Source organism: Festucalex cinctus, chromosome 11, assembly GCF_051991245.1.
Source record: "Festucalex cinctus isolate MCC-2025b chromosome 11, RoL_Fcin_1.0, whole genome shotgun sequence".
NCBI classification, from domain to species: domain Eukaryota; kingdom Metazoa; phylum Chordata; class Actinopteri; order Syngnathiformes; family Syngnathidae; genus Festucalex; species Festucalex cinctus.
In genome coordinates this window covers 10,584,790-10,608,360 of record NC_135421.1, presented here as the reverse complement: position 1 = coordinate 10,608,360, position 23,571 = coordinate 10,584,790, and the positions used below count along the sequence as shown (strand labels likewise).

At 40.2% G+C, this 23,571-nt stretch overlaps 1 long non-coding RNA gene across 1 annotated transcript in view; it reads right to left on the bottom strand.

Moving 5' to 3' along the window:
• The window catches only part of LOC144030873 (uncharacterized), a 41,006-nt gene extending 18,139 nt beyond the window's left edge, over nt 1-22,867 (bottom strand). Inside the window, exons 1-3 of the long non-coding RNA XR_013287383.1 lie at nt 22,791-22,867; nt 14,888-14,941; nt 13,941-14,076 (exon numbers count right to left, since the gene is read on the bottom strand). This is a non-coding gene — a long non-coding RNA (uncharacterized LOC144030873). The remainder of the gene's footprint in view (nt 1-13,940; nt 14,077-14,887; nt 14,942-22,790) is intronic.
• Between the last annotated feature and the right edge of the window lie 704 nt (nt 22,868-23,571).

Genomic DNA, 23,571 nt, shown 5'->3' with positions numbered 1-23,571 from the left:
AGCTGTGATTGGTCATTGCCTGAGCCCTGAGCAACTTTAGTCGACAGCAAGTGGAGCAAAATTGCCCTGAGATGGATAAAACCGGCTGGATTTTGCTGCATAACACATATTCCACAAATGTAATATTAATCAGCATGTCATGTTTAGACTAGTGAGGTCACATATCGACAACGCCTTCTTAAAATAATATTGCCTAAGTCTTTTTTCAAAATTTTCAGGAAACACAAAATTAAACCATCATTTTTTTTATTTTTTTTTTGCAAAAAAATGACAATTATTTTAAGAGGGTGACAATATAACATATTACTGTAAAGAAATGTTTAAGTTTAACTTCATCTTTAAAGGTTGTTCTTTCTAAGCCAGAATGCAGGATAACATTTCAGTGGGTGTGTAACCTTGCATCTATTATTACTTATGTGATACCACTTTTGTAGTAGTTGAAAATATTGAAGATGTGCGTAACATAGATAGGTTTAGCAACTGCTGGTCGATAATACTGTTATGGTGTTCAAAATGTGGTCTATGGATTGGTCAAAACAAAGTCTTCGACTGGTCTAAACCTAGTTCAGGTTTGGTCTAAGCAAAGTTTGACTTGATCTTGGGGTTCCTAACTGGCAAAGGAGATAACATTACAGGCGGTATTGGTTTGGCACTTTTCAAATGTGGTATGAATTCATTAAAATGTTTCATTAAATTGGTCTTCCTCATAAAAAAAGTACATATATTACTTTTTGGGATAGAAACAGGTAAATATGGACTAGTAAAGAAAAGGTTGCTTTGTTCAAAATATCATCTATAGATGAACATCAACAGTCATCATTTGGCCACATTTGGTCTAAACTGCAGTTCGCATGTAACATTTCTAGTTTTGTGAATTTAGTATCAATGTGCACCCAATATCTTTGAATAACATAGTAAGGGGAGAGATAAAGATTCCTTTAAATGACTTAATGTACAGCACAATAATGGTGAGCTTCGCATGCATGCACTTTGCACCCCCAAAGAAGAGTGCCCAGAAGTATTTTTGTACCATTTACAGTTATGAGCAGGAAGCACAAAGATCTACAATGCGGGGTGTCATGTGCACTTCAAAGACTCCGTGGTTGGGACTCGGCAGTGATCCGATTTTGGCTAAAAGCCTGAGCCTCCGGCGCGGCGCTGGCTCGTTGTGACGACAGAGCGAGTGGGTGTGCGTGAAGTGAATCACGGCCTGTCGCGTGTCGATGCGATGAATGAACGGGTTTGTGTTTGCATGTTGCTCGGCGTCGGGTCCGACGGGCGCTGCTGAGCTGCGGCGGCAGGCAACGCTCGAACGACAGATGAGTCAAGACCGCAGTGGCGCAAATGATTCCAGAGCTGCCAAAAAACATCAGGAGTCACATAAACGCCGGTCATTCGTCAGCATTCTGTCACAAGCAGATCGGATCTGGTGCAAAACAGCACCTACTAATAGGAAATTTAGACTTTCTTCTTTCTAAGTATTTTAGTGGTGTTAAATGTGGTGGTTTCAGCATAGAATGGCCGCCACGCTTGTGGAGTGTCAGCATGTCTGCCATGTTTATAGTTTCGGTTGTGGCACAATTCAGACACATAATTCATCCATTCACTGGTATGAGACCATTAGAGTGAGTGTGCAAATGACAAATGTGCATGTGGGGGTGTTCGTATCCAAGCAATGTCTTTTTCATGCTTATTTCAGCAAGACAATGCCAAGCAACATTCTGCACTTGTCACAACAGTGTGGTGTCATAGCAAAAGAGTGTGAGTACTCGACTAGCCTGCCAGCAGTCCAGACCGGTTTCCCAAACGGAGACCCTGGACTGCTTTGCAACTGAAGGTGTACATCAAGCAAGAATGGGAAATAATTCCACTTATGAAGCTTTAACAGTTTTAATGTCCTCAGTTTCCAAACGCTTAATGAGTGTTGTTAAAGGGATAGGTAATTAAACACTGTGGTAAACATGAATTTAATTGGTACACATTGCGGGCGTCAAATTTGAAACGAGTGGACATTTGCGCAAGAACAAAGGGGCCTATTCACTAAAGGTTTGCGTCGCCTTTTCACAGCGCTAAAAATTGAGCAATCTGGGAGCGCCTAATTCACTAAACACGCGCAGATGGGGAAATCCGTCACTAAGTACGCTGCCAAACAGATTGCGTCACGGTGCGCCGGTGTTATTTGCACGTATGTAAATTAGGTAATTTGCCTACATTTGATGCAAAATATGCCCACCCCAATGCAAATGAGCCTCATTGATATGCAGCGTCTAATTCACTAACGGCAGCGCAAATAGCCACACCTCGTTTGCATGACGCAAATATCGTTTTTGGATAGCATGTATTAACCTGCTGCAACCTCAATCCTGGGATCATGACAGCAGTGCATGGCATGGTGCATGCCGCTCTCTGGCTGTTCACGCAGAGAGGAGAGAGAGAGAGAGAGAGAGAGAGAGAGAGAGAGAGAGAGAGAGAGAGAGAGAGAGAGAGAGAGAGAGAGAGAGAGAGAGAGAGAGAGAGAGAGAGAGAGAGAGAGAGAGAGAGAGAGAGAGAGAGAAAGAGAGAGAGAGAGCGAGAAGGGTACATTTCTCAATGTCGGTTTAGTACACATAACGTAACACCACTACTACTTTTGAGACATAACATTTCTATTAAAGTAATATCATTTTAAGTATGACATTTATGAAGTGGAAAAATAGGGCTGGGGAATATGGCTGAAATATATATCCCAATATAAGAGGAAAAATACCATTCATAGTACAAGTACAAAAAAACGGAGACAACAGGTGGTTATAGCTCTCTGTGTATATACACGAGTAAGTAAATGCTCTAAATTGCTTGTACTGCATACAACAGGAAAATGTTCATCCACATTGATGCCCATGAATGTTGAAGTACAAATTATGAGCAAAATGCTCATCAATTTTTTCCAAACTTTGATTGTTTGTTGTTTTGAAATTTCCATGTAAAAACACAAATTGACATCTTATAATAATGCAGAAATAATATTTGGGTTATTTGTGCTACAGGCCTCTATCAGCATGGAAAACTGAATCACCTGGAGCTCTTTGGATCTCGACATTAAAAGTGACATTTAAAATTACGATGAGGTTTGTTGCAAAAAAAAAAAAAAAGTTTTTGTTCTAGCATAAATGAGCAGTTTTTGCCATTTGAGAATGTGACTCAGCCTATTGTGAGAATAGAACTGCCTGCTGGCTTGTGGATACAAGGGCGGAGATGTGCATTTCAACAGGCGGGGGCCCTTCCTTCATGTTGCCACACACACACAATGGAAAGGAAGCTGGGGATTCCTGAGATTCCTGTGGACCAAAAAGGTGTGAACTCGGGCAGCCGAGCAGCCTGGGAATTCTACTGCGGCGCGCTCGGGTAGCAGTTTAATGGCCGACAGAGGTGCTGGTGACACAGCCGCAGATAAACACGACTTGCACAGATAAGACTCGAAGAATTCAAACAACAGAGCAAAAGTAAAGGAGGAGTGGGCGGGATGCAACAGATAACAAAGACGACGTTAAAATATTTGGGATATTTGGGAAGCTAGCTTTTAAGATATTGCTAATCACTTCTCAGTCTTGCTGCCTTGTCTTCTTCTCATGCCTGATTGACAAACTGCGCAATATTGAAGAAACACCAAGGGAGCAACGTCATCTGAAGGTGCTTTTCGATTGGCTGCTGCTAGATGACGTCACTTCTGTGTGACACACTTTCAAACCTCTTTATTCCGGTTAATATAAAAAATAAATCTACTTAAAATCACATTTAAAATCATCCCCAAAGGCTCATGCATGAAATTAATTACCAAAGACTAAAGCGAAGGACATTTTTGCTATAATTATAGTATGCTTGTAAACATTAAATGTAGTTTCGGTTAGTTTTCGTTTTTATTTTATTTAGTTAAAGAAATTGTTTATTGAAATTTATTTTTATTTTTTTTTGTTAGTTTTAGTTACCTAAAATAACCTTGCTTGCCCCATTCGATCAATGACAATGTGACGTCCCCTAATCTGAATAAAGTCGCTAACACAGAGAAAAGTGAAATGAAAATATTTAATGATTTAATGTTCCCCCAACCTAACCAGACATTTGTGACAAAAGTGTTGTTTCTACGTAAAATGGCTTTCATTAAAAATTCAGCACTTGGTTCAGCGTTTTTTTGCTGGGCAGATTTCGAAGAAACTCCAGAGAGGGCTGCCGGATCTTCCAAATAGGATCCATTATGCATTTCTACATTTTTTTTTGTTACTGTCTACTTTAATTGGGGCCAAGTGGTGCAGTAATTAACCCCATACAGCAGAAGGAGGACTGAAGTGAAAAAAAAAATATCGTCATATGATCCATGAATATGAATCTGCGATTGGTTGGCAACCAGTCCAGGGTGTCCCCCGCCTACTGCCCAAAGCCAGCTGAGATAGGCTCCAGCACCCCCAGCGACCCTTGTGAGGAATAAGCGGTCAAGAAAATGGATGAATGGATGAATCTGAATATATATTTTTTAATTATTCATTCAAATATTCCACAGAAAATAACAGACATAGAACCTTAGAAACTACCAAACCGCTTATTGATCATTGTGGACTATTCATATATTGCACAGATTCTTCATGTGTTTTGCCGTTAGCAACTAATTAGTAATGCACATGATTGCTACCTACATTTGCAGAATAGTTGCTTATCTAGCATTATGTGTTTATTTATTTATTTTAAGATATTGTTCCACCAACTGCAGAAGGTTCGTTTTCCGCTGAGTGCCATTTGAGTTAAACAAGTCACTGTGGTGTTAACTTCACAAGGGGCTTGGGGGGGCATGCCCGAAGGAACCACGCTGACTATATTAGGCCAGTATGTTTGTAGCAAGCACCCAGTCCAACTGTGATGTCATGGTCACGCTGGCGAGGCATGACTGCATGTCTTATCTGTGCCCACTGGGGTTGCGCTCCATTCGCTGTCTGTCTGACCCTGACTCCCCCAGTGTGTGTGTGAGTGAGTGCATTACCCGATAGTAACCCCGCTGAAACAGGTAAACCTCTGCAGCTTTACCCGTGATGCGTTTGGGTAACACAGGAATTTTCCATGATTATGGGAAGAGTGACACACAGGCTTCTATTTTCATGCCGCAAAAACAGTGAAACTATTTAAGGCAAGCGTATCGAACATCTGGCCCGGGGGCTATTTGGGGTCCAGGTATTATTGGCCAACAAAGCTTCCTGCATGGGCCTATTTGTTGAGATCTGGCTCTGGACCAATCCTTTTCTGCCCAGCAACAAGTTACATTCATTTGCAGGTATGCTGTCACCAATACGGTACCTTCAGAAGATTACAAAAAAAGATTGAACATACAATAATCTCTAATTGCTACTGCAAATGTCAGCCGAATCTGTTGTCATTATTATTATTGTATCACATCATCATCATCATCATCATTATTAATATTAGTATTACTACGACTATCATAAACTTGGTTTATGATCCAACAACGAGCAATACTGTTCTTTATAAATTGACTTTCTACTTGATTTTGTTGTTGCCCAAGAACATAACTAATATTCTAACATTTATTTTACACATGTCCACTTTTTTTTTTTTTTTTTTTTTTTAACATCCTGTTCGGGCGTCATGGAGGGATAAATAACTGAAAACACGTTTTATATAATAGATTCTTCCCAATAACCATCCATACTCTTGGCACTCTTACCTCTGGGAACTCCTTACAGACTGTTGGAAAACCATTTCAGGTGACGACCATTTGAAGCTCACCGAAAGAATGCCAAGAATGTGCCAAAAAGTAAACAGAGAAAAGGGTGGCTATTTATTTATGTAGGTTATGTAATTTATTATTTTCAACTTTTTTTGTTAACTACATAACTCCGTATGTGTTCGTTAGTTGACATAGTTGTCGTCAGTTTTTTTTTAGTGAGAATCTACAATGTACATAGTCATGAAAATAAAGTAAATGTATTGATGTATGATTATATCTTTTACACCTGCTAAATGGCATTTAAGTTAGAATGAAAAAATAATCAGATGATAAATTTTGAATTTATCAGATGATACATTTTTGAATTTAGCTACGCTAGCATCTTGCTAATGTAGCCTTTTCGAGCTAGCCTTGCTTGCTAATTCAATCCAGTCGGAAGTCTGACTCAAGGTAGTAGTTTCTACATTTATTGACAAATTGTGATCTCTACGGTACACACCACAACCCCCCCACCCTCTGACGCACACACAAACACGTATAGACTCAAACAGTTTGCGTGTTCACTGTTGTGTTTGCAGTAAGCAGTACTCATACGTCTTTGCACAGGGTTAATTTGTATGTTATTGGAACCAGTAAATTCTATTGACATCTCATTCTTTCACTTCACAGGCATGTTTGAGTGGTTCCCACCCTCACATTTTTAAGACAGGTGATAAACGGGGTGAAAAGGTTACATTTCTGCAGCGTGAGTCATGTTTGATGAGTTGTTTGACCAGCAGCATGTGAACACCCATGAAGCATCATATCATCAGACAACATTTCATGAACATTTTGTTATTAAAACAATCCAAATTTAAGAGATTACAAGGTAGTTTGTTTTTTAAAGTCCAGTATGACGTAACAGGTTTCTTTTTTGGAACTTTTTTCGAGAAAATCTGACAAATTGTGTGAGACCTAGAAGGAATGCACACAACATTGTGTGATATGCTGCTACATCATAACACTATTAACAAACGTGTGACAAATGAATGGAACTGCACAATTACATTACTTAAATGAATGCCCTGGAGTAATTATGGGCATCCTTTGGCAATGCTAGAACAGTCACAACAGAACAGAAATGTTCCAACATCAAAACAATAGTGTGACAAATTCATGGTTCCGCACCATTAGTTGATGTTATTGGGGTAAACCCGGGGTCGTTGTTCAAACTACGGCTTGCTGTCCATTTTTTAGTGGTCACGGCATGTACTAAAGATATTTGACACGGCTTGCAACGCTGTCTTAAAAAAAAAGTGTGTTGGGGCAGCATGAAGGTCCCTGACAACTACTTTTACAAATAAATTGCTTTTATCTTCAGCTTTTCGAAATATGTAAAGGCACAATGAAACTCTTTACAACTAATAAAGTAACATTTCTTTCCATTACAGTGAATAAAAATAATTTCACTTCAGAAATAAAAATGTTTCTTCCACATTCCACTGTGTCAAAGTCTGATTTGTGAACAAATCACATTAAACAGTGCTATAACGTTTGTCGACCTGCTCTAGGTTGCTCTTCTTTAGAATCGGAACATGGAGGTCAACTCTGTGCAGGGGCGCATCTATTCTAGTCGGCTACAGGCACGTCGCCCACCCCAAAATCTGGAGAATCCTCAACTATTTGTCACATTAAAGAGAAAGCTGTGCTGTATTAGTTTTTCAAAAATAACTGTAATTTATACTCTATAAACATTGGTTTTAGTGTGTTTGATAAATAAAAGTGGCAATTGCATTCTTTGATTTTTCTGTACGGGAACTTGAGAGGAAAAGGTTTGATATGTTGCAGTGTCAGAAAATCATCAAGAACTTGAACAAAAATTCATGCATCGGCTCCCAAATGTAACAAATGATTGTTGTTATGTTTGTTTTGTTGTTTCTGTAAAGCGCTTTGTGACAACAAAGGCTGTTTGAAAGCGATATATAAATAAAGATGACGACTTACTTTGGACACAATGAAAAAGTTTAAAGAAAGTATGCTTAATTTTTATTTTATTTTTTTAATCACAGCATGTGACTGCACAAAATCATATAAGATTTGATAAGACAGTTAAGTCGCTAAGTATGTCAGCATGAATCTAAGCCTGGCAATAAGTGACTGTGCTTTAACAGAGATACAGTGTCCACCCTGTCAGCGGAGGCATGACGGCAATGTGACTCGTCTAAAGCAACGACGCACCACTTGGTCATCGCGGCACAACCCCCGCCTCCTGTGTCCTCCCCCTTTCCTCTTCCTCTTCCCTTCAGAGGTGCGAGAGGGAAAACATCTCCAGCGAGTGAATGAGCGACTGTGCTGCCTCGCAGGACACGAGAGCGGCGAGCTCTGCCAAGGCGGTGAGGGGTCACGCCGCCAGGAATGCGTGGTCTCCGAGGACCGCTGCGTCGCTCTCCGGCTCCCCCGGTGGTGAGCGAATGCCATGGCGCTAAGCGGAAGCGCTCCTCAAGGCGTTTCCTGCTCTCACTTCCACCTGGGCCTACCCTACACGCCCATGCTGTCATCCACCACTTCCTCACCACTCCCTCCCGTGCCGCTCCCCCTTGGCGCCGACACCCCCGCCCCAGACTGGTGGACTCCCTGCGACTTTCCCGGAGAACCACCTTCCATTATCTTCGCGATTGGCGCACCCCAGGAAGTGCAGTCAACGGCGCTGAGCTCACTGAGTCGCGCTGGCCCCGAGCCCGACTGCCACTTCTGAGAAAGCTTGATTGAAGTACCCAGAAATGTAAAACTCGTGTCGAAAAACAAAACAAAACAAAACAAAACAAAACAAAACCAAACAAAACCAAACAAAACAAAACAAAACAAAACAAAACAAAACAAAACAAAACCAAACAAAACAAAACAAAACAAAACAAAACCAAACAAAACCAAACAAAACAAAACAAAACAAAGAACAGTTACACATTTTTTTTTGGACGAAAGTGTTCTTTCTGGTATGTTGCTCCCATCAGGGTTATTTTTTTATTTTTCATTGTAGTTAGTTTTATTTATTTTATTTTTTAAATACTTTATTTAGTTAGTTTATTATTCTTTTTTAGAGCAAGGTTATATTTTATCGTTTTATATTTTTAAAAATACTTCATTTTAGTTTAGTTTTTATTAGTGTTATTATTAGTAATTTAATTGTACTTTAATTAAAATATATGGATTATTTGTCATTTGCAAGATGAAAAAGGTCACTAAGTATTGAGTAATAACGTAAAGTACAATTTCCAAATTACTGTTCGAACTTCTTTCTTCTGTACAGCCGTACAGTACTACCACAATACAATTAAAATCAACCCCGACAGTTCATGTATGATAATATTAATTGACAAAAATAAAAGCAAAGGACATTTTCATAATTATAGTTATTTTTAGTTAATTTTCCACCACTTCCGTGTCCTGTCTACTTCTGGGTCCAAATTACGTACCTCACATGACATTTTCAGTTTTATTTTATTTCATTAATAAAAACAAAAATGTTTTTCAATTTTCATTTCAGTTTTTTCATTGGTTTCCATTAACTCTAATAACCTTGGCTCATACTGTCAGAACTTTGCCAAAAATATACAAATATAAAAACCTTTAGTTGACAGTTTTAACAAGTTATTAACATGTCCTTGATATCCTCATTTCGCTCTAAATATCCTACTAATTATAACCTCAGCAGGATGAGGTTTGCCTTTGATATACATCTGGCCATATTACATTTACAACATTGCATAAACTAGATTTATTACAGCTTAAAGAGATACTTTACTTATTTAGCCATTTTTGGCAGTCAAACATGAATATATTCCTTATAATACTTACTTTCATTTTTCATGTAAAATTAGTACCTTTAAGAACACATTTTGCAACTTGCTGTGAACTGAAAATTACATCACAAGGGTTCAGGCAACCAATCACAGCTAGCTTGTGAACGTCACAAGCCCAAACCTAGAAAACAGCTAAGCTGTGATTGGTTACCTGAGCCCTTGTGATGTCATTTTCAGTCGACAGCAAGTTGCAAAATGTGTTTTTAAAGGTACTAATTGTGCTTGAAAAATAATGAAAGTATCAAATTAATTATACACAAAATCCACTCCAATGGGCTAAATAATTGAGATATCCCTTTAAATTTGGTTTGCGTTTACAATTTTAGAACATGCGCATTCATAATAAGATTTGATTTTGGAGATGCGATTTTGGGCTGCGTACAATAGGCCTTTGTTTTTGTTTTGTAACACCAGAGTTTCATGTGATGGAGGATTGGATGAAAATGCATAAGTGAATCAAAACTGAAGAACATTTGAGGTAATTCAACAATTCCTACACCTCTATGTCGATCAAAGTAGTAAACAAGGAGGCCATCACAAACTGATCAATTGAGGCAGCCACCCATTGAGTCCCCATCAACTTACTTTACAATTATTGCTATGCAATAAAAAGCATGTACCCCCAAATTTTTCAACTCCCATCCTTTCGGACAAAACAAGAAGAAAACGTATTTTTGCTGTTCTTCAAAATTCACAAAATTCCAGTGTCATGTCTATGACTCCATGTTGAACATCATTCCCAAAATGCATTGTCACCTCGCATCAGCCGTCTTAACAGAGAAATGCTTGTTTCTACCTCACATGAAAGTCATGTCTGAGCGCACGCAGGCCGAGGAACCGCTTGTGAAATCGTCTTAGCGCGTGGCGACCCGGCACAGTTAGTCCCCCTGATGTCACTCCTGATTGCTTACGACTTAGCGAAGAAATACATGCTCAAGTGCGGCATGTGAGCGCGCCGCTCACGGCGGATTAGATTGGCTCGAAGGTTTTGTCCCCAACAACGAGCAATTAAATGTGAGAAAAGGAGCGAGCCGTTCCAGCAGAGGCCTCGTCTGTCTAAAAAACAGGCTGTGAATGGAACGCAAATGTCTGCTCACACAGAAGATAAAGAACCAGCATCACACACAACAACAAAAAATGGCACCCAGTTGCATTGTAGGCCTCTGCCACGATTTTACAGTTAATAAATTGTGACGGTCCCTATTTAAGGCAGTTTCTGCAATCAAATAAGCGCAGTTCAACAAAATTGATGCAGGGATGTCAATAAATATATGTTTCCCCCAGTGCTTTATAGGCCTTGGCGGGTCAGCAGGTTTTCTATCCCCCAACTGCCAGGCTAAGCGTTACGCCGACCCATCGAAGATTAGTAATCAATTGCCAACATGCATAATGAAGGACGAATAGTAAACACTGGATGTTGTTGAAGGGGATATGCTCTCAATTTTAACCGTTTTTTTTTTTTTTTTATAAGTATAGTCTATAAAAACGCCCTCTTTTCGAAACAGTGACATGTATGAATTATAAAGCCCATCAGTACTTGCTCACAATAACACAATTATCATGACTTGTTAAGAACAGTATGGTAACACCAGCAGCCTGAAATAATGTAACATGTATTTATAATGAGGCAAACAATGTATGTTATACAACAAATTACAATATCTAGTGAATAATGAACAAAAATAGTAAAAAGCAACATGCCACGGAAGAGGCGGGACGTGATTTTGCACATCAGTTTATTTCCGGTCCGGGTTGCGAACGCGCAGCTCAGGGCATAAAGTCGGAAGCACAAGTATTTTTGACGCAGCCCACACGTCGCAAACCGAACCGGAAACAAACTGTTGTGCAAAAAATAGTCCCGCCTCTTCCGTGGCATATACCCCATTGTTTTGTGCTGAATCTTCAACTATTTGTCCCTATTCTTGTTTAATTTACTGGTACTTAAAAATCAAGTACCAGCCTACAGTTACTATAAAACTTAACTAGAGCATGTAGTTAGTGTGTAACCCACGTCCCGATCAAGTATCTTGTGTACGAGGGCAGGTTAGTTTACCTGAGCTCAATTTCTAGGTCACCATTGTGACTCGGGGGAGCATTTGGAGGTTGGTCTTTTCGACATGACCCGCCCTACTCTGCCTCCAATTGGCTCATCAGTTCTCATGCTAAAAGTTAGCCAATCTAATCAGCTTATAGGGAAAACCAGCCAATTAGAGCCATGGCTGGAAGGTGTGTATGGCGGGGGGGGGGAGTTATAAGTGGGTACACTCAATACTGACTGAAAAAGAAGTAGGTATACCCCTTATACCCGCGTATATCCCGGTTCCATACCACTGTTACCTGTATAGCACTGGTTGTCCGCAAGGCGATGAATATATCAAAGTTAGTCCCTGACCACCAGGCCTAGCACATTTTCTGGGGAAACCCTAAATATACAACTTATTTTTATCATTAAAACACATCAAAGATTGACATACAAAGGACTGAATAAGAGAAATCATAGCACACAGAGGATGACGCAAGATGGAGGGACTGTAGCGTGGAACACGTCCAACGTGACTCAACAACAAAAAGGCAACTTCCTGCTTGAAGAAGAATGATGATGTGAAACGTTGAGGGAAAGTGGGGACAGTTTCGTGGTCAGACAGATGGAGGAAAAAAAAGAAGTTCTTTTCACTTTCTCCAAATAGTCATCCAGCGGCGTCCTCTCATTTTGGGGTGCGCGGCAAGCTGACTCACAAGCGCCGGCCCACTCAACAACAACAACACCACCAGCACCACTACAACCGCGCGCCGCCTCCTCTTCCTCCTCCTACTCTTCAGCTCAACCCCGATCGTACCCCAGCGTGGGAGGCAGCCCGGCCCGGGACCAGAAGAGAGCCTGGGGCGAGGCACACACACGCACACGCACACAGCCAGCCAGTGCGGGCCCACAACTCTGGAGCCGATTTTTTTTTCATGCACCCACGCACACATTAACACACACTTCCAGCCCACACGCGGTATCCACGCTGATTTTTAAAGCACCTCTTTAATGATGTCATGTGCGCACATGTGAAGGGATCATGCAAGGGAAACACGTGGGAGTGTGGGGGCGCTACACTGAATAGATGTGGACTGTAGCTAGTGTTACAGTTTTTTTGCACACACACTATGCGGTAAGGAAACACTGCAAAATGTCCTACACTTCTGGGCCACTACATTAGGTACACCTGACAATCAAAATTCCAGTATTGATGCTCAATTCTGAGGTATAATTCAACAAAATTCTTGTTATTGTCCTTGCAGTGCATCATCCTGCATCACATTATGATGGTGTGCAGTCAAGCAAGAACACAAAATAACATTTATGTGTTAAATGTTTTCATAATATTGGTCGGCAACCAGTCCAGGGTGTCCCCCGCCGACTGCCCATAGCCAGCTGAGATGGGCTCCAGCACCCCCTGCGACCCTTGTTCGGAATAAGCGGTCAAGAAAATGGATGGATGGATGGATGGATGGATGTTTTCATAATATCTTACAATTGCGTCTCATGAGGTCAGTATATGGCGCACAGGCCTTGGCCATCCTTGCCATCATTTTCTATATTGTTGAAAAATGTCTTCTCCAATTTTAACGTATTAATCAACTACGTTTCTAATCATACATTTGGAATAATAATAATAAAAAAGAAACATAGTTGCAATTGATTATCAATTTCACTGATTTCAACTTCCAAATACCACATGATTACAATGAATAAAGAACCATTTACGTAATACAACTTCAACTTTACATTAAAATAAACTCTCACTAACTTTAACATATTAACTTTTAAAAAGACAGAAAATGTTGTTCTACTAATGTTAATTTTTTAATTTTAATTTTATTTATTTTTAATCTCTGCGATTGGCTGGCAACCAGTTCAGGTTGTAAGCGGTTCAGAAAATAGATGCATATTTTTAATCTTCAAATTGAACAGACACCTTTTATGTTTTTTTTTTTTTTGGCAATTATTTATTTATTTATTTATTTATTTTTTGTTCACTGCTTCGCCTTCTTTTTTATGCTGGATCAAGTAGGCTACTCATTCTTACACCTTTCTTTTTAACATCTAAGAAACTCGGGGAGCTAATTAACGAACCACCAGGCTTCCCGTTCTGCCTCCCTCTGTTGGTCATTCTTATTTTTCGTGTCTCTCAGACCGAGAAGACAAATTACTTGCGTATTTTAACATTCTTGGCCAAGAAATCTGATTCTGAACTGCTAATTGTTGGTAACTTAAGTATACTACACCAGCCTTAAACAAATAGCTCTCTGATAGTGTCTCTTGTATTATGTCTAACAAGATCCTCCTTAATGTGTGGCCAGTCAGTGCAAACTAATAAATTAGATATAACTTGTGTGGCACTTACCAGCAGGACGGGAGTCTGTGAGGGTCATCCGTGAAGAACAGGTGCAGGAGGGGCACGTCACTCCCACCTCGTGCTGACACTGTGGCGGCGAGATCCTTTAGATTGGCTGGGTGTCACACATTGTGGGATGGCGGTGCTGTGAAATGGGCCAGATTGCTCATTAGAATATCTCACATTGCGCGTGGGCGAGCATTTAGCGAGCCCGCCCCCTCTCCGCGGGCTCCAGGAACACTCGTTCTCCATCCAACGCCATGCGAGGTCTTGACCCGCTGAGTCTGTCCGCTACCAAGCCAGTCCAAGTTACACAAGTACACAACATGATGGCAACTTAATCTCTGTACTGTATTCACTTTTTGGACATAAATTAGCAGAAACATTGTAAACAATTCAAATTCAAAAGACAACTTTGTGTTATGATTTGGAAGTAAATCAGTCGTATCAGTCGTATCCATCATCCATCCATCCATCCATCCATCCATCCATCCATCCATCCATCCATCCATCCATCCATCCATCCATCCATCACACACAATTTGATATGGTTTTTAGACCCGTCGGATGTGAAACGATCCAAGGATTTCAAAGTGGAACGATTCGATTCAGTTTGGCTCACTGGAATTAGATTCAATTCAATATTGAGAGGCTCAGTTCTGGAGGGTATGATGCAATGACATTTTATGTACATGGGATGAAATTGTTGTCAGTCGTGTGAATACGCCATTTCCTTCTTAGATATATCTTAGTTAAAAATGATTTGATACATATCTTGGTTTGATGCATTTGTACCTTTTAAATGAAAAAAAAAAAAGATTTTTCCGGTTCAAACCAATTTTTGTTACACCCTTGATATAAAAATTTAGTTTGGCCCCCATTGAGCTTACTAAAAAAATGCTGCGTGACAGGCAAAAAGCTGCGCATCCCCATGTTAGGAAAAAAAATGGTGGTACCTGAGCACTTTGGTCTTGATTCATACACCTTCGGCGGATGCAACATTGCAGGATCTGTGAGGCGCACACACACGACAGAAAGTCACAACACAGCTTGTGAGGGTCATTTGATACACTGCAGGCTTTTTCAGTGCGCCCACTTCAACATCCCGATAGAGATGGCAAACGGACTCTCCCCCGCAAAACAAAACAAATGTGTCACAACAAAGCTCAAGAAGGGCACTCAATGTATCGCCTTTGCTAAACGTTTTATGCCATGGCCAATTCAATTAGGTGCACCCCTCTCCCAACTCAAAAATGAAATACAAATGAACTACAAGTAAGCAAAGCCTGAAACGGTGCTCCTACAGTATGTACAGCATCACAGGGTTTCAGGGTTGCCACTATACTCCTGACTACCAGGAAACAAAATATTGTCCAATCATGTTTACTTTGATATTCCACAATCTTTGTGAAGTAACTGGAATACTGCAAAAGATTGTTTTTGTTTTTTTTGTTGTTGTTTTTTTTTTTAGCTATAATGTGTCCACTACAGTGGACATTAGAACCCCATTCTGCCGAAACTGAACTTTGTTGGCAAACAGTTTAGTGACTTTAGTCCAACAGGAAATGTCAAGAAGGCTACATAAGAAAGGGTTCAAAATAAACATAAGTGCCCATTATCTCTTTTCGTTTGTTTAACATTTGCATTTAACATTTAACATTTTTTTTTTTTTTTTTTTTTTTAGCCAGATCTGTAACACCTTGACACGTGTGTTTCGTCCACTATTTCTGGAAGCTAGATGGCAGCATAGTGTTAGCCTGGAAATCCAGAATCTCCAGTCGGAGAGAGTCTGGTCAACCGTCCTATCAGTTGCATTTCTGAGGCAGTGCAAACCTGAGCTGACAGACAGTGGACTGAACCAATGAGAGAAGAGCGGACGTGACGTCAGAAAAGCGACTTATTGAAGTATTATATTTGTTTATTTATTTTTTGCGGAGACGGAGTAAATATCCAACATGGTTACTAGCCGAAGAGAGACAGTAGTGAATGACGTTGCGGGAAAAACTAAATGATTGAAGAGTGACATTGCTCGCTTAGACGAATTTGATTGGGCCGAATTGCTGTCTATGGCCGTCTGTCCAGACCAACTTTCTTTAAGTGGGTGTGGCTTGCCAGGCCACCATTGTGTCTCAGAGCAAGCTGCATTTAGCGGCAATTTTAATTTTTGACATGGGAGTTGTATAGCCATGTTTGCTTCACTTGCGATTCCTACTTGGGCTTGAACAATTAACTCTTCACCAAAGAGCAGTTTGAAGGAAAGCAGCATATGTTTTTTTGCCCAGAAACTGGCAGCCACTGACTGATTGATTGGCAGGTCAAAACATTGGAAAACTGCACTTACAAAAAAGAAAAAAAAAAGAAAAAAAATCTGTATCCCCTATGATCCCGCAGTCCTTTGCAACCCTGTTATTCATGAGAATTCCAGTCCCTGTCAGCCCTTTTGTCATCAGGGTATCATAGGAGGCTGATTGTAAAGTAACTGTAAAAGAACAGGTGGATGTCTTGGGAAACAGACTCAAAAGTCAAATGAAGAACAGTTTTTTCTCAGATGACCGTTCATCCTGTAACTGTGAAGGTAGTCTTGCTTTCGTAGACCACAAAGCCCAACATTAGACCAGTTGGTGCAGCCAAGACAAAAACCTTCAGTCCAGTTTGGTTTGGTTTGGTTGGGTTTGCTCGGTACATACTGGCACTCTGGCCACCAAAAAAGGAAGTATTTGTTTGTCACTGCAAATTTTTAATCTTCTAGGCAGACTGAAAATATCCTTGTCTTACTTTGGTCTCCACAAGAGATCACTTTTTCCTCATCTGAAACATCAAGGGACCCTTTCTTGTCATTTGGGAAAAACAGAGCAAAAATTGAGAAAATAAATACAAATGTCCACTACAGAGGATATTTTTTTTTTAACTTAAATGTTAGGTTCAAATACAGTTAAAATAATTCAAACAACACTTTAATGTGTTCTTAAGAGTCTTATAGAAAACATGCTAACAACATTTAAAGCCTAAATTTATTCAATAAAAAGTGTTAATACACTTACTTTTCCTCTTCCCTAAAAAGTGCTTGCACTGAGAGAAGCCATTTTCTTTTATGATGCAACCAAAGGTAGCAAAGCCCCACCCCTAGACTTTGGTAACATTGTAAAGCTTTGAATGTCCTCTATAGAGCACAAAAGGAGTTAATGCAATTGTAAGCAGTGGGTGGGAGATATTCAGATTTACAAATGTCCACTACAGAGGACAAATTTGAATTGCTGGTAGTCTGGTGGACAATGTTAGTGCATCCACTTTCCCCCGCTACAAAAAAACCAAAACTAAACAAAACAAAACATAAAAAAACAACAATGCAAAGCCCATGATTAAGCTATGTACCTCATTTTACATCATACAGCAGGTGCAGCCCTCTCCTCCTCCAACAAAACAATACAAAAAAATGCCACAAAGCCTGTCAGGGTGCACCCATACTGTATATCGCAGCCTTTCCCAAATCATTTTCACCTTCAGCATCCTGACGGAGTAGTGTACGCCCTCTTGCTCTTCCAGAACAAAACATACATAATGTTTAGGAAAAATGGTGTGAGGGTAATCCTACATATGGCAGCCAGAGTTTGTGCACCCCTCTCCCTCGCACACAAAGAAAAAAAAACAACTAATTCATTAATAGCCGATTAAAGTGTGAACCAGAACACTGCATCTACGTTTCACAATGTGTGTGAAAGGTTCCATAAAATACAGTAGAACCAGAAATGTCAAATTTGCAACAGTCAACTAATTAATGCAACAATTTTATCTTATACTCTATGTTGCTTATATATAAGTTTCTTATTGATTGGGAATAAAATGCAATTTTTATAAGTAGCGCTGCACTGCACTTTAAATCTCACAGCAATTTATATTCCCTGATACGTGGCATCGTTACGAATCACTATGGGTGGAAATTGTTATACGAAAATGATGGAAATTGTGCAATTGCGCAGTAATCAATATACTGTATTAAAACACAATCACATCATGGTATTCAAATAAATAAGAGAAAACGACTTCCCTATATGTTCTTTCGCAAGATTGAACTATTACCATGCACCAACATTTGAATATTTGCTGATACTGTAGCCATGACAATACGTCACATTACTTTGTCCCACCCCTTGCTCTGTATTGATATCATTTTAAATAATTTCCCAAAGTGTCTGACTACTGGGTCGGTCCGGCAACATTCCGAAGTCCATGAGACATTTGCAGAATTCCTTTCATCATCACACTGTCGGCTTGGCAGGTGAATCTCATTCCTCACACATTAACACACACATTATCACATATGGGTGAGGACATGCATGCAGGGAAAAAAAAAAAAAAAATCCCCAGAGCTCTGCGTGGAAGATCCGAACTTGCAAAATTGGTGTCCAAAGTCCAGCGTGGGAGGGATTTGCAGTATTGGGTCTCATTAAAGTGTTGAAGGTGTGTGCATATATCACAGGTCCTCAAGAGGTGGACTCGGATCCGGTATTATTTATTTTGATGATCACATGTTATTTAACCTGCTTTACATATTTGAGGATTTATATATTGTCAATTAACCACTCAAAATGATGTATTATCTAAAAGCACAAAGATTTTGATACACATAAAACATGTTTTTAATCAGTGCGCTTGAGACATGCTGAAGAATATCACTTTATTAAAAACTACAAATTATCATATAGTGGCGGGACAGAATTTTCATTTGACACTGTTGAAAGGCTACTTTAATAGATTTCTTTTCTCCATTTTCAGACATCTTATTCCGTCGCACTTTATTTTTCAACATGACGTTTTGATTGACACTTCTGGCGGTGACTATAAATACATGTTATAAAGGCAATGTTATGTAAAACGTTCTCATTGCTTATATGACAAGTATATGCATGAGATCATAAAGAATCTCATTATGTTAAAAAGTCAAAATGATCGGAAAGTAGAACAGGATTTTCATCAGACAAGGACAAATTGTTCACGTTTGTTTCAAGTATTTAGGCTACTGTATTATTTATTTATTCATTTAGGGTGAACCTATTTATTTATGTATTTATTTATTTATTATTACTTTTACTATATTATTTGTAATTAAAGAGTGGAAAAACAACAATATACTGTATGTTGGAATTCTATTACAGATGTTTATCTTTTCTTAGTGAGTACACTAGTACACATGTTTATATTTTAATTTTCCTGGAGCGGACCTGTTTCACTGTAAACGGATGCCGTCCGGCGTATGTGTTACACCATCATCTGTGTAGTAGTTCATTCACAGTGAAAGCGAACAATCACAGTGGCCTGTGGTGATGTCGTCAAAAGGGGAAATACACCTGTCGTGGGACTTTACCGTCTCACTACAGCAAAAAGTCGTGACTTTTCCCTTTCAAGCGCCTCGTCATTTTCACTCGGATTAGTATGCATCTCGTCGCGCGGCTGCCAGAAGCCGGAGAGCAGCGGAGAAAGCCGAGCGACGCTGTCGCCACAGGATGTGAAATTCCCTGAATACATTTTGAGGTAGCCCACTCTTGTCTGGTTATGAGTGCAGGGAAGCTTTAGGGTTTTTTCTCAACAACATTTTTTCCCCCCCGAGCAACATATTCTCAATGTACTATTCTCAATCTTACACTGACAGTTTCAATTCCTTTGTCAGCTCATCATTTTTACAAAAAACATGTTTGACATCTCATCAAGTAGGAAAAGGTGTCATTCAGCCCTCATGCATGTTTCATACTAAGGAATCAAATGAAAAAGAGGATGATTCAAGACATGAATCAATAGTTAAATAAATGCAGAGAAAGGAAGATGTCATTTAAGGAATGCGGCAAAGAACAGATGTATAGGATTAGATAAGAACAAATAAGACTCAGTCAAAAAGTCAAGATGAAATAGGAAAACGTCAGATGACAAACAATTAAAACAAGGATGATATGATAAGAGAGCGAGAGAAAAAACAAAGGCAGAAATTGCTGCAAAATGAATGAAGCCAAAAACTTAAACGGCAATTGCATACATTGGATGAAAAAAAGCAATCAGATAACACTTTTAGGTTAAAGACTGACATTAACTGACAAATTTATTAAAAAAAATAAAGATGGGAGGATGTGAGAATTAAGTTAGAATACAAAAAAAGACAAAAGTACCGAGACAGATGGAATGGATGCAATTTTTTTTGTGCTCAAAATAAATCAAATCTGAGTTAGGACGGTTTGACAGCTAAATGAAGAGATTTGATCATATGAGACTTTGCAAAATAAATCAACATAACAGCATCACATCCATCCATCCATCCATTTTCTTGACCGCTTATTCCTCACAAGGGTCACGGGGGCTGCTGGCGCCTATCTCAGCTGGCTCTGGGCAGTAGGCGAGGGACACCCTGGACTGGTTGCCAACCAATCGCAGGGCACACAGAGACGAACAACCATCCACACTCACACGCACACCTAGGGACAATTCGGAGCGCCCAATTAACCTGCCATGCATGTCTTTGGAATGTGGGAGGAGACCGGAGTACCCGGAGAAGACCCACGCGGGCACGGGGAGAACATGCAAACTCCACCCAGGAGGGTCCGAGCCTGGACTCGAACCGGAGACCTCAGAACTGGGAAGCGGACGTGCTAACCACTCGACTACCGTGCCGCCCACAGCATCACATATATTGACGTATTCAAATATATAAAAAGGTAAAAAAATTGGCGATACGACAGCAAGAAAAGGGAAAGGATGATATGAGACAAACATACAAACAGATATAATTATTTTACAATTAGTAGAAAACAAATGAAAGGATGAACATCATGATTTGATACTTAATGAAAATAATAAGTATATCCTGAATGATATGATTGTTGATTAAAGAATACAAACAAATATCATGAGTCTTACTAATATATTATATATTTATATTAGATACGAATATAAATAAAATATATATATTTTTAAATTATATTACAGTTTTTAGAATTACACAGTAAAACACTATGATAATTAATTTAAAAAATGTTTTTATTATGTTATTAAAACCCTCAAACTGAGGATGCGGAATGTTTTAGTGTCAGAATAAACTTTTTTATTTATTTATTTTTTTAAAGGAAAACAAGAAAAGTGTTTTCCTATTGTTTTGCCGATACATAGCAGTGTAATGCATATGGATTCCGTGTTGACACAAATCATCAGCAACGAGAGGCGGGCAGTCTCGGGTCATCAGCGTGCACTGAACTCGACCTCGGACAAACACGTGAACGTCGAACCTGACATGGCAGTCGCCTTTCAAGCTCCCGACAGCAACAAATAAAAACAAGGCGGGCGGACATTTTTTTTTCTTGAAGGTACGAAAACGTGATTCTAGATTGGTGAAATGTCTTTTCACTGACAATTGAATTGTCAACTTGCTCCCAATCCCAGGAAGACCATATGAAGGAGGTGTTTTCACCGTATCCTTCACTCTGGGAATTCCCCTCTTGGAGCCGCAGCTGTACATTGGTTTGTGTGTCAAGGCATGTGTGTGTACATATGTGTGCGTGTTTTTCCTCTCTCATTCCCAGGCTTCTGAGTTAAAGCCTCTTAAATGTCCCCCTTTGCCTTTTGTCCTCACGTTTCATCTGAAGTTTCCCTGCATTCATACCACCATTCCGACTGTGTGCGCGTTTGTGGGTGTGAGAACGCTCCGGAATGCACTTTTGGTTTGACAGACGCCTCAACTGCATGCAATAAGCAGCTTCAACACAAATAAAAATATTAATAAGGCAAGGCTAAGAAATTAAAGGTGAAGTTTCACTTTTTTTTTAAATTTTTTATTTTTGCACATGCATGCTTTTGGCCCTTGTGCAAATTCAACACTTACACGCACACACTTTAAATATGTGCTCTGGATCAACGAGAGCTCTGCACCCACTCATCCACACAGCCACCCACACACTCACGTGCACTGCCAAACAGCGCTCGCTCTTGAGCCACCCACCGCATCCCCTTCCCACACCACCCACCACACACACACACGCACACACTTCACACACTTTTTACGCCTCATCTGGTTTCCTCGATTTTGTTTTTTTTTTGCCGGCGATAAAATAAACACAAAAATGCGATAATCACATTCCGTGCATATCTCTCCCGCCAGTGGGAAGTTGCGACTGGTTTTCTGCAAAAGTTGTTTGCCGTGCGTGTGTGTTTGCGTGTGCGCAAGTGGATGGGTGTGTGTGTGTTGTGCAACCCTGGACCCAGAAGAAGAGAGAAGAGGCAGAATGAGTGCGAGGGAACAAAGAGATCTGGGGCGAAGTCTCACACATTCCTCAGGCTTGCCAATATCCTACCAAGCACCATCGCTGCTGCTGCTGCTGCAATTCACACACACTCTCACACACGCAGAGTGAAAGAACCTCACACCTAACTTTTTTTTTTTCTGCCAAAATGTTCCCATGGTGAAAAATGGCTCCACCATAAAAGGTGATATCATGGATTGAGCCACACAACAAGTGAACAAACACACAAACATAGTCAAACATTTTTGTTTTATGGACCAGCTAAAATCCGTACCAAGGAAAAACAACCCCACAAAAAAATGTGGGATGTTAAAGGTCGTGCACACAACGATAGCAAGAAAAGAACGATCCCACAGCATGTGAGATAAAACATTTGTGTCATTCATCGTGAATGAATCATAAAAGTTACGCATGCAACTTAAACACAAACAAACGCTTACAAATGCTTGACAAGCAAGAAGAGGCCGTCCTACCTTGTGATGTTGTTTTTTTTGTAGCAGAAGAAGGGATGCAATTAGACAGAAAGAAAAGCAGTGAAAAGAAATTCATGTTGTGTTGTTGTTGTGTAAAGAGTGAGCGCTACCTGAGCACATGGCACGCCGCGCCGCACTTCCTCCACGCGCTTTTGTCTCTGTGCTGCTCGGCTCGCATGCGTCTCCATCTGCCTGTCTCTCAGAGTCTCTCCTCATGCCTTCCTCCCTCCCTCTCGGCCTCTCTCTCTTTTTCGGTCTCTCTCTCTCCCCCCACCCGAAACCCTCTCCTCCTCTGTTGAGGAAGCAACTTGGCTCACTTGAGGCAATCAAGTTAAGTTGTCCCGCTTAATGCTAACTGTATGTAGCTAATGATGTGGCAAGTGTGTATTAAATTGAAAATGACACGGTCAACGTACAGCCCATAGCTCATATATGGCTAAATAGCATAGCAGGCTCAATTTTGGCGGTCATCAGGTGAATTCCCTTGGAGTAGGACTTGGAGACTAAAATGGCCGACTACTGTGAGTCTCAGAGTATCAACTCACTTTCCGTGCGTACTGCTGTGATGAACATACATGTGACGTTTTGTGTCAATTGGACACACTTGTAGCTTGTGGTAGATTTAGAGCAGCAAAAACAATTTTGTTTGATGGCCGTATACACAAAAATGGAAGGATGGAGGGGCTACTTTGAATTTATTTGACTTAAAATGATTAAATATGTTCAAAGTGAACGCTCTGAATTGTCCTTAAGTGTGATTGTGAGCGTGGATAGTTGATTGTCTCCGTGTGCCCTGCGATTGGCTGGCGACCAGTTCAGGGTGTGCCCTACTGTCCGAAGCCAGCTGGGATAGGCTCCAGCACCCCCCACGACCCTTGTGAGGAGTAAGTG